This window comes from Pelobates fuscus, chromosome 11, assembly GCF_036172605.1.
Source record: "Pelobates fuscus isolate aPelFus1 chromosome 11, aPelFus1.pri, whole genome shotgun sequence".
Lineage (NCBI taxonomy): Eukaryota > Metazoa > Chordata > Amphibia > Anura > Pelobatidae > Pelobates > Pelobates fuscus.
In genome coordinates, this window is record NC_086327.1 from 134,610,398 (window position 1) to 134,623,056 (window position 12,659).

Below are 12,659 nucleotides of genomic sequence, written 5' to 3' on the forward strand. Positions count from 1 at the left end.
GCGAATAGTTCCCGGCGAACATAGCGTGTTCGCGTTCGCCACGGACGGCGAACATATGCGATGTTCGGTCCGCCCCCTATTCGTCATCATTAAGTAAACTTTGACCCTGTACCTCACAGTCAGCAGACACATTCCAGCCAATCAGCAGCAGACCCTCCCTCTCAGACCCTCCCACCTCCTAGACAGCATACAATTTAGATTAATTCTGAAGCTGCATTCTTTTTTTTTGTATTATTTTTTGTATTTATTTTTGTATTTTTATTTTTTTTGTGTTTGTGTTTGTGTTTATTATACATTATCCTCCATAGCCAGTAACCTGTGTTTATTATACATTATCCCTCCCATAGCCAGTAACCTGTGTTTATTATACATTATCCTCCCATAGCCAGTAACCTGTGTTTATTATACATTATCCCCCCATAGCCAGTAACCTGTGTTTATTATACATTATCCTCCCATAGCCAGTAACCTGTGTTTATTATACATTATCCCCCCATAGCCAGTAACCTGTGTTTATTATACATTATCTCCCATAGCCAGTAACCTGTGCTTATTATACATTATCTCCCCCATAGCCAGTAACCTGTGTTTATTATACATTATCCTCCCATAGCCAGTAACCAGTGTTTATTATACATTATCCCTCCCATAGCCAGTAACCTGTGTTTATTATACATTATCCTCCCATAGCCAGTAACCTGTGTTTATTATACATTATCCTCCCCATAGCCAGTAACCTGTGTTTATTATACATTATCCCCCATAGTCATTTATCATTGGACCTAGGCAGCATGATGTAACAATGATTGACAGGGAGCTAAGATGGAGGTGGCTCTCTCTATGCTGACTGCCAGGTGTAATGGGCGGAGCTTATAACAATGACTGACAGGGAGCTAAGATGGAGGCGGCTCTCTCTATACTGACTGCCAGGTGTAAAGGGCGGAGCTTATAACAATGATTGACAGGGAGCTAAGATGGAGGTGGCTCTCTCTATACTGACTGCCAGGTGTAAAGGGCGGAGCTTATAACAATGATTGACAGGGAGCTAAGATGGAGGTGGCTCTCTCTAAGCTGACTGCCAGGTGTAAAGGGCAGAGCTTATAACAATGATTGACAGGGAGCTAAGATGGAGGTGGCTCTCTCTATACTGACTGCCAGGTGTAAAGGGCGGAGCTTATAACAATGATTGACAGGGAGCTAAGATGGAGGTGGCTCTCTCTATACTGACTGCCAGGTGTAAAGGGCGGAGCTTATAACAATGATTGACAGGGAGCTAAGATGGAGGTGGCTCTCTCTAAGCTGACTGCCAGGTGTAAAGGGCGGAGCTTATAACAATGATTGACAGGGAGCTAAGAAGGAGGTGGCTCTCTCTGTGCTGACTGCCACGTGTAAAGGGCGGAGCTTATAACCATGACTGACAAGGAGCTAAGATGGAGGTGGCTCTCTCTATACTGACTGCCAGGTGTAAAGGGCGGAGCTTATAACAGTGATTGACAGGGAGCTAAGATGGAGGCGGCTCTCTCTATGCTGACTGCCAGGTGTAAAGGGCGGAGCTTATAACAATGATTGACACGGAGCTTAGATGGAGGCACCCAGTTGCAGGATAAAGTGGTTTGGAATTCTACATTTAATTCTATTTTACGCACCTCACAAATAGATATTTGTTAAATATGGGGATAAGTAAATATAATTTTAAAAATCATCTGGAGTGACAGATCCCTTTTAAATCACTAGTGATGTCCCGAACAGTTCGCCGGGAACTGTTCGCCGGCGAACATAGCTTGTTCGTGGCGAACGCGGCGGGCGAACATATGCAATGTTCGGTCCGCCCCCTATTCGTCATGGAGGTGGGAGGGTCTGGGAGGGAGGGTCAGCTGCTGATTGGCTGGAATGTGTCTGCTGACTGTGAGGTACAGGGTCAAAGTTTACTCAATGATGACGAATAGGGGGCGGACCGACCATCGCATATGTTTTTTTTATTCTTTGTTTATACTCATTCCACATACACAGTAGAAATGTATTAACAAAGTATCATTAATAACTAGTAGGGTTTTGTAATGATTTGTAAATCTGGAACAATATTCTAACTCTAAAACATACAAGTGATATATGGACCTTTCCAAAACTGGTAAAATAAAAAATGGGTTTCTAATAATTTTGGTAGTTTTATTGTTCAATCATACACCAGAAAATGTGTCGACGTTTCAGTCCTCTCGGGGACTTTTCTCAAGAAAAAAAACTAAAATATTGAAATGATGTAAACATACTTTTTATTTATTTGTTCATTCTTTTTTTTTATTTTAATTCTTTATTTTGGTTGTGCACTGATTGAACAAACAGCCGGCGTGTGCCACAACAGCGACATCCGGTAGAGTAGGTAAACATTGGCATAATATGTTATGGCATTAGATATACAGGCACATTTTTTTTTTTTTATATTGTTTGAAAACAGTAGTTCAGGATCACGTTTGTTTTTAACTATGGTAATATACTACGCTTGACATGAAGAAAGCTAGATGAGTATATTGCTGATAAACGATAGGTACTAATTGTAGACATGTTTTGATGAGGAATACAGTATAATATACGAGAAGAGTATACCACCCCAGACAGCCCCCTATGCACATGAGCAACACATTATAGATATGGCAGTATGATAAGACAGGTTTGCCATGCCACCACAGTGAATGCAGACATTTCAAGAAGCAGGAGACTGTGGCATGTACTGCACATTTTTAAAAAGGATAAACTGGTTAATGCATATTGTGTCACTTAACAAGAGAACAGTAAGCCTGGTTATGACATACTATATGGAGTGACCTTAGCTCAGTCGAGTGTAGTTTGATCATATTTAAGTCACACATTTTGCACAGAACAGGCATAGTTAAGCAGGTATGTCATCTAATCAAGTTAAGTAGTCAATATGTAACGCTGCTTGATTGGTTAAGCTCGTGTATCTGTAATAGGCTATGCGGTATTTTTTGGCAGCCAGAATATGAGACAAGTCGATTGAGAACCCTGAAATACAGTTCTGACATTAGTGTGGGCTATATTAACAACAATTATGCAGTGTTTGCTGCCATGTAAGAGTGTGTGAATTAAGCTGAGGGCACAGGTTTGGTATTGCCAAAACATGAAAGATGCCTATCAATATGCTGGAGTGTCTGCTCTAAACACAAAACATTCTTATAAGCAAGATTGTGACCAGCTCAGCTGAAGTGAGGAGACGAGAAATTGGAGTCTTAATGTGAGAGCTACTCTGCTGCTGAAGACAGTGTGTTTTCAGGCTTGCCGGATCCCCTGGATCCTGAACTGTCCTGCCGCCGACCTGTGAGTGATGTGAGCCGGATCGTGATGGGAGGGTGAGTCCCGTATCTGTGGGTCGTCGTGTGTCTCTGCCCGGAGGATGAGGGAAGCGCCGGGACCCCGCTGAAGGCCTCTGTGCTTTCAATCTCGATGGAGGTGGGTTGTTTGATGAGGTCCGAGGGTGCATGCGGATGGCTGTAGTTAGGAGCTGTGCCGTTATTGTCAACGGTCTGCCCTGGTTTCTGCCGGTCCGGGTGTGTTGGGGCTTTGGTTTTGGCGCCATTTCGCATGGCCTCCGCCATCTTCAATTTGGTGGCTGGATTGCGGGTCTCGGCGGCCCTGTTACTTCATCTGGCTTGCTGTGCGGTGGTCTGGTTCTGAGGGTGGGGACCGGGATCACCCCCCCGGTCCAAAGGGGGGGGGTACGGAGCCGGTTCCCCGCGGGCTGACATGTGACTCAGCGCTGTTTGACAGGATAGCGGGGCAGCGGCCGTCCGCCCCGCTCACTGCCGCAGTAGGCCTCGGGAATGTCAGCGAGGAGTCCTCCTCCAGGTCACTGAAGCCCTTAGAGCCAGCCTCACCCTGGATCCAGAGCCCTCTACCCACTGAGGGCCACCATTGCCGGTCGGTTTTATATAATTAATCATGTTTTTTCATGCTTATCTGGGCTTAGGTTGCAGGAGCTGGTCCCGCTTGCGACCATCCAGCTCGGCGGTCCGGCCCCGCCCCCCTATTTGTTCATTCTATACACACTTTGCTCAATAAAGATTTATTTGATATACAAATATATAAAGATAATTTTTTATTTCTGTAAAGGGTTTGTTAATTCGTCTTTTCATGGATGATGCCTCTGGGGCAATATAGTCATTATACAGGTGTTTTGTTATTGGATAAATCAGCTTTGTACTTGCCAAATGGGCATTTCCCTTTTTTCTACATGGTTATTCCCGAATTACAGTGATTACTGCGTGTTTCGTACATGTTATGTATCTGGAATGCCCAGTTAGAGGAACCAATACTGATTTCAGATAAGGAAGTTGGTTCTGCTTAGTACATAGGTAATTCTGATGTCATAGATGGTAAAGTCCATTTGTGAATGAGGTTGTAGACCTTGGTTCAGAGAAGCAGTCAGGGTTATATTACTATGTTCCTTTACAGACATAACAGTTGGTCAAGAACCAAGGAAGGATTACTGGACAATCAGTCAGCAGTTAGATCATCTTGAAAGACCGTGCCCTAAAGAATAACCCATTGGAGGTGGGTGAGGTCTTCCTACTAGCAGACTGTGAACAGTCCTTGGGACATGTGCCGTCCATTGTTAACCAGTCCGATGAAGGGCTGCACGTGGTGGAACCATGTTCACTGAGCTATGAAAAATCAGGGACATCTTACTACGTCCTCTTTCTTTTGGCAATAAGATTGTCTAACAACCACTATAGGCACCGAGACCACTTCAGCTCAATCAAGTAGTCTGGGTGCCAGGTTCCCCTGGTCCCCACTGCTATGTTTACACTGCAGGGTTAATCTAGCCTCTAGTGTTCCTTTAATAGCAGAAAATGAAAAATGCACACCTAATTTTTTTAGTGCACCCGCGAACATTTGGACAAATAGTCACAGCCCTTGATTTCTGATCCATTTTATTTGTTTAACAGGATTCCTTATTCCAGATAATTTTGTTAGAAGTAAAATAAAAACTGTCAAGTGTAACTTGACATCACTTCTTGCGATTAACAGTTTGAATCTAATGTAAATCATTCCCTCGGGAGGAATGAGACCTTTGATACACAATGTGAATTCGACACCAAAATAAATTAGAAATGCAGTTATTTTCAATTAAGGAGATAGTAGTCTTTATCTCTCTCATTGTGTTTTAGAAGATCTCAGAGATAGCACAATAATGAATTAACTTGAAAACAATCCCAGGTCAGCTATTGCAGTTATCGACATTTTTGGTAGAACTATAACTGATACCGGAGAAACTGACGGAAGCCAAGCACAGAGAGATGGACACAGGTTTCTTCAGGAAGGAAGAGATTCTTTATTGGATCACCGATCGGGACTCAGAGGGACTAGCGTCACCAAAATACAGCAAAGTCTGAGTACTGAATACATAGAGTACATTCCTTATATAGCACTGTAGCTCCTCCCACAATTAACTACACCCACACATACCCTTAACCTATTTAATAAATAGAGTCTAAACTCATCCATCCGGTCTAACCACGTGGCTCATCTGATACAAAGGAGAGGGACGCGTAATTCCAGTTCTTACATTCCTGCACCTGGTCAGTACAGTGATAACAGTATCTTAGCTACGTGTAATTAACTAACTGATACTACAAACACATATACATACATATGCCTTGTGGCAATCTTAGCCTGCTAAACTTGTATTTTACTGGAATTACATCACATTCCCCCCTTTGATGCCTCTGATATTTCACAATTACTTGAGGCATCACTTAACCTTGGTTTGCATATACCTCAGGTTACCATGAACCAGACCAGACTTATCTTATGATGTGAATCTTTTAACACTCATCTTCCTGCATTGGTTCTCCTTGATCTAGAGCCTTATACTTATATATCGCCATTATCTGTGCAGCAGCCTTCCTCTCTGCTATACTTCCTATCAGGCTTTGCACAGACCTAACTACTAAGGGTATAAGACACGGTAGGAGTAGACACAACAGTAAAATCAGTAGGACTCCACCTACCACTGCCTTAAGCCCTCCAAACCACTCATACCAGCTACCAAACCAACTACTTGGATTGTACCCTTTCCATACCTGAGTAGGCACATGCACTAGTTTAACCATATGGCTAGTAAGCTCAGCTATTGCTTGCCCTTCGTCATCTATTTGAAGACAGCAATTGCTCAGGTTAAACTTCCCACATACACCTCCCTCTACTGCCAAAAGGTAATCCAAGGCTAATCTATTTTGGTACACTGCTGTCCTCATCCTGGTATTATGCTTCGCTAGAAGATTGAGTGCTTGTGAGGTCTCATTAGTAATAATCTCAACCACCGCCTGTAATCTTATAATACGGTTGAGCATATAAATTGGGGTTCTATAACCAAAGGTACCATCTTCTGCCCACGTGGCTGGCCCATAATAATCTATGATACGCTGGGGAGGCCATTCATTATCTTCCCAGGTGCCTATCTCTAAGGGTCCCCTTTTCTTCCTATGATTCACATCATACACTTTAACACCTAAAGTCTCACCTGTTTCAATCGGTAACAAGAAGAAGGATGGTTTGAGCATACCCAACACACATGCCCCTTCCCAGTCCTGTGGCAACTCCGAATAGGCTTTCTTACCACAGATCCAGTACAAATTTGCTGGGGCTCTCCAGGTAGATGTGATGGATAAATCAAACCACACATCCTTTAAACTGGCATATCTAGCAAACGGGTTAGATGGTTCTGAGACATTTGAAGCCGACCACCAAGTTGTATTTTTAGTATCATCATCATAAGCTTTTTGCCCTAGACAAGTTAATTCTCCTACAGAAGTATTATACATTATTCCTTTCCTTGCTATGCAAACATAACCTATGATGGAGGTCTTTAATCTCCACTCAGATTTACCTCTAACACTCAAATGATAATCGGCTTGTGTAGATATTAGTTGGTCAACTGCCTCAGAACCGGACATTACCTCCTTTGCTTCCCAAGGCCATTGGTCTCCCATGTTAGTACCTCCACACACATAGCAGTTGGTAATATTAAGACTACCGGCAATACTTTCAGCTAGGTCAATGAACAGGTTTTTAGCGTTATGGGGGATCTTATTATCTATACTCATCTCTTCATAAAAGGAATGGTATACTTGATGAGTCTGGGAGGATACCGTATCAGTCTCTATTCCTATAAACAATAATGTCCCAGGATCTAAACCCGTCCCGTATATCTGAAACCCAAATAAATTTCCATACTTATCTAGGAACTTGTCGGGGTTATTAATAAGTATATGGACTGGGTTGCATTCCATAGACTTACAATAAGGGCTAGTCGGCAACTTAGTCACTATCATGTCTTTATCTACTGTCTGTCCCCAAGTCGCCCACCCCACACAAGACCAATATGGACAAAAGTTATAGTCTTTATTTGGGCATCTAGGACTCACATATTTATTTTTACTACTGGGACAAATATATTTATCATTAGACCCATACGTCCTCTCCCATCTAAGATCCCCACATACATTCCACGGTTTTCTACCACTTGATATCGCCTTACATGCATCAAATAGCAGAACACCCGAAGAATGTACGGATTCTAACACCGTCTTATTAATTAGGGTCCCCTGAGGATCTCCATTCCTGAGAGTCAACCAAATTGTACGAGGTTGATACTCTGGACTGAAGCACTTAGGTTCTCCTACTCCTAAATGGCACACACTATAGTCTATATTTAGGTATCTACATCTTGATACCTCTCCTTTACATTCGTATTGTGAATGCCAAATTAGGGTTTGGGAAATATGGTTACCTGTTCTCGTAGTCTTAATGCATACCTCACAGCTAGGAGTGTCGGTACCTCTACCTTCCTGAATATAAAAACACATATAAATAAACACAATCAAAAGCACATCTTTCGCCGTCATCCTCAGTCTTCGTCCGTGCGATGGAACCTCAGCTTCCAGGATGTGAGGGCTGCAGGGAATGGAGTTCTGCTCGTCTTCACAGGTGTCCCTTCGAGACTTTCCTGGCTTATACACTATGTGTTGGTAAGCGGACAGGCTTTATTATGGCCTTCTCACTCACACCTGTAACAATAAAATTTGTAATCCACAATAATTCCTCGTTACTCCGACTGAGTAGTGCGTTTCAACCGGATCTTGCAGGGATTCTCTGGATCTGCTGTAATTTGCCAAGAATCGACTGCTGCTGGTTTAACCCTGGAGTGATGTATCCACGGAGTTACTTCGGCTACTTTTATCGCTGTAGGGGTAGACAAAAGAACAACATAAGGACCTCTCCACTTGGGCCCTAACGGTACATTATTCCACTCTTTAATCCACACTTGGTCTCCTGGATGATAACTATGAACAGGGGGATAAATATTCACAGGTAATCTATCTTGTACCCATTTCTGTACCTCCTCCATAGTCTTACCCAACTCTACAACCTGCTGCCGGGTAATTCCTTCTCCCAACTGACTCAAGTCCCCCCTTAAGTTACCAAGTACGGGAGGTGGTCGCCCATACATGATTTCAAAAGGAGAGAGGCCCATCCTTCTGGTAGGGGTACTGCGGATTCGCAATAAAGCTATGGGTAAGAGAACGTTCCACTTAAGTTGGGTTTCCTGACACATTTTAGCCAACTGGTTCTTTATAGTTCTATTCATTCTCTCTACCTTACCAGAACTCTGGGGTCTATATGCAGTATGAAGCCTCCACTTTATACCAAGCATATGAGTCAGTTGTTGTAGGCACTGATGAACAAAAGCTGGACCATTGTCCGATCCTATAGAACAGGGTAGTCCATATCGGGGTATTATTTCTCGTAGCAGGAATCTTACAACTTCTCCTGCTTTCTCTGTACGAGTAGGACATGCTTCTACCCAGCCTGAATAGGTGCACACAATTACCAACAGGTAACGATGTCCACCCGATTTAGGCATTACTGTAAAGTCTATTTGTAGATCGGACATGGGGAGTCCCCCCATAAACTGGACTCCTGGTGGCTTTACTGGTCCTTGTCTTGCATTATTCTTAGCACACGTTACACATCTGCGTACAATGGCCTGAGTCAAGTTGGACAATCTTGGTATGTAGAAATGTTTCCTGAGAGATTCTTCAGTACTGTCTCTCCCAGAATGTGTCCCGTTGTGATAATTTTGGACAATTTCTACCGCTAGTGATGCTGGTATGACTATTCTTCCATCTTCTAGCTGATACCACTTGTTCTCCAAATACTTTCCCGGTTCAGTCTTTAACCACTCCTCTTCTTGAGCTGTATAAACTGGAGTCCATTGGGACAGTGGAGTTGGTATAAGAGCAGCTATATGCCCCACATACTCCTGTCTTCCTGATTCAGCAGCACGCTTAGCTGCACTATCTGCCATCCGATTTCCCTTGGTTACATCACCATCTCCTCTCAGATGCGCTCGACAATGTATGATACCGACTTCTTTCGGCTCCCACACTGCTTCCAATAGTTGTAGGATTTCAGCTGCGTACTTGATTTCTTTGCCTTCTGAATTCAGTAGTCCTCTTTCTTTATACAAAGCTCCATGGGCATGAGTGGTTAAAAACGCATACTTAGAGTCCGTATAGATATTTACTCTTAAACCTTCAGCCAATTGTAACGCTCGTGTTAGTGCTATTAATTCTGCCTTTTGTGCTGATGTTCCTTTCGCCAGTGGCCGAGCTTCTATCACCTTGTCTATTGTTGTCACTGCATATCCTGCATAGCGGATCCCTTCTTTCACATAACTACTGCCGTCGGTGTAATATTGAACATCGGGGTTCTGGATGGGAAAATCACGAAGATCTGGTCTACTTGAAAATACTTCATCCATTACTTCCAAACAATCATGTTGACTTTCAGTAGGTTGCGGCAAAAGGGTAGCTGGATTTAAGGTGTTTACAGTCTCTAAATGCACTCTTGGGTTTTCACACAACATTGCTTGATACTTGGTCATACGGCTGTTACTAAACCAATGATTTCCTTTGTAATCCAACAACGTCTGTACTGCATGTGGGACTCGTACATAAAGTTCTTGACCCAGAGTGAGTTTATCGGCTTCAGCTACTAGCAGGGCGGCTGCAGCTACGGCTCTTAGACAAGGTGGAAGTCCGCTGGCCACTGCATCCAGTTGCTTAGACATGTAGGCAACAGGTCTTTGCCATGATCCCAAGTACTGTGTCAATACTCCCACAGCCATTCTTCTTTGCTCGTGTACATATAAGTAGAATGGTCGTGTGTGATCAGGTAGACCTAATGCTGGGGCACTCATCAAAGCCTTCTTCACATCTTCAAATGCCGTTTGCTGTTCTTGGGTCCATAAGAAGGGGTCGTGCTCTGTACCTTTGATGGCTGCGTACAGAGGTTTTGCCAGTATCGCATAGCTGGGAATCCATATCCTACAGAAGCCTGCTGCCCCCAAGAATTCTCGCACTTGTCTTCTATTCTTGGGTATTGGTATTTGGCAGACAGCTTCTTTTCTCTCTGGCCCCATAATCCTTTGACCTTCAGAGATATGGAATCCCAGATACTTGACAGTTGGCAAACACAACTGAGCCTTCTTCCTGGACACCTTGTATCCTGCCTTCCAGAGAATATGTAGTAGATCGTGCGTTGCTTGCTGACATTTTTCTTTTGTAACTGCTGCTATCAACAAGTCATCTACATATTGTAACAATACACATTCTCCTGGGATAGACTCGAAATCCAGTAGATCTTGACTTAGAGCTGAACCAAATAGGGTAGGTGAATTTTTAAACCCTTGGGGCAGTCTTGTCCAAGTCATTTGGCGTTTTGAGCCCGTTACAGCGTTCTCCCATTGGAAAGCGAAAATACATTGGCTTTCTGCGGCAATTCGGAGGCAAAAGAAGGCATCTTTGAGATCTAAGACTGTGAAGTAAGTAGCCCCGCCCGGAATTAAAGCAAGCAGGTTATATGGATTGGGTACAACTGGATGTATGCTAACAACCGCATCATTGACTGCTCTTAAGTCCTGTACAGGTCGATACTCATCTGTACCGGGCTTTTGAACAGGCAGCAATGGGGTGTTCCAGGGGGAAGTACAGAATTTTAGGATACCATACCGTATGAACTTATCCAGATAGGATTGGATGTTCTTCTTAGCCTTCTGCGGAATGTGATATTGTCTTAGGCTCACTGGATAAACCCCATGTTTCAGTTCAATTTTTATTGGTGGAATATTGCGGGCCAGTCCTGGTGGGTTGTTCTCTGCCCAAACTCCTGGTATGTTAAACAATGTCTCATCACTCCTAGGGTTTTGGCTAGTCAACACTGTATAAAGTCGCCACTCTTCTTCCTTTGGTACGGATAAAGTCATAATACCTGAAGGTCCATTAAACTTTAAGGATGTTGTTCCATTTGGTAGGAACGTAATCTGCGCTTGTAATTTTGATAGCATATCACGTCCCAGCAATTGGACTGGACATTCAGGCATATAAAGGAATTGGTGTTTTACTACGTGGCCTCCCAATGTACAGAGTCGACTTTTAAGAACCGGTTTTTCAGCACTTCTTCCAGTTGCTCCTATCACAGTAATAGTCCTTCCAGATGGAGGAGCAACTAGATTAGTCACCACTGAATGTTCAGCACCAGTGTCGATCATGAACGCACTCCTTTTCCCCCCTATTGATACATCGACCATAGGCTCCGCTCGACCAAGGGGGATGGAGCCCGGTCGGTATCAATAGTCCTCCATGACAGTGTCAGCCAATCCTACAAAGTCCCTACCTTCTCTATCGCGGGACCTTTGCGCTGCTGGAATATACCTGTCTTCCCTAACACTTCCTCTGTTCCCATTACTCCCTCTATAACCATTACTCCCTCCGGGGCCTCCTCTACCTCTCGCTCTACCTCTAAAGTTTCCGTAGCCTGCCCTGGGTTGGTCTCTCTCGTACTGCTCTCTTTGCGGACATTCGTTCCTCCAATGCCCTTCTTCCTTGCAATACGCGCATTGATCCCTACTCAAAGGCTCCCTACTCCATCTATTATTGCCTCTATCTGGGCCCCGTTTATCTACGCCTGCGATCGCTACCGCTAGCATATCAGCCTTTTTACGCATCTTGCGCTCTTCCTCTTTCTTACTTTCTGTATCCCTGTTCATATAGACCTTATTTGCTACCTCCATTAGTTGGGTGATGGACATACCTGCAAACCCTTCTAACTTTTGTAGCTTGCGCTTAATATCTCCGTATGCTTGGCTGACAAAGGCGGAGTTAACCATTCGGGAATTGTCTGCGTCTTCCGGATTAAAGGGGGTATACAAGCGGTATGCCTCCAATAATCGGTCATAAAAGACACTGGGCGCTTCATCGCTTTTCTGGATCACCTCAACTGTCTTCGACATGTTAATGGCTTTCTTTCCTCCGGCTTTCATGCCAGCAATTATAGCGTCTCTATAGGCTCTGAGTTGAACCATATCAGCACCATTTACGTTCCAATCGGGATCGGTGTTGGGATAGTGTGTCGCGGCCCATGCTGCTGGATTGGCTTGGTTCAAAGCACGGGCTCTATCCTCTAATGCTTTAATGGCTGCTTGATTTATTCTTGTCCTTTCCTCATTGTTAAATAAAGTCATTAGTAACTGCTGGCAATCAGCCCATGTCGGATTATGCGTCTGTACTATTGAGGTGAACAGA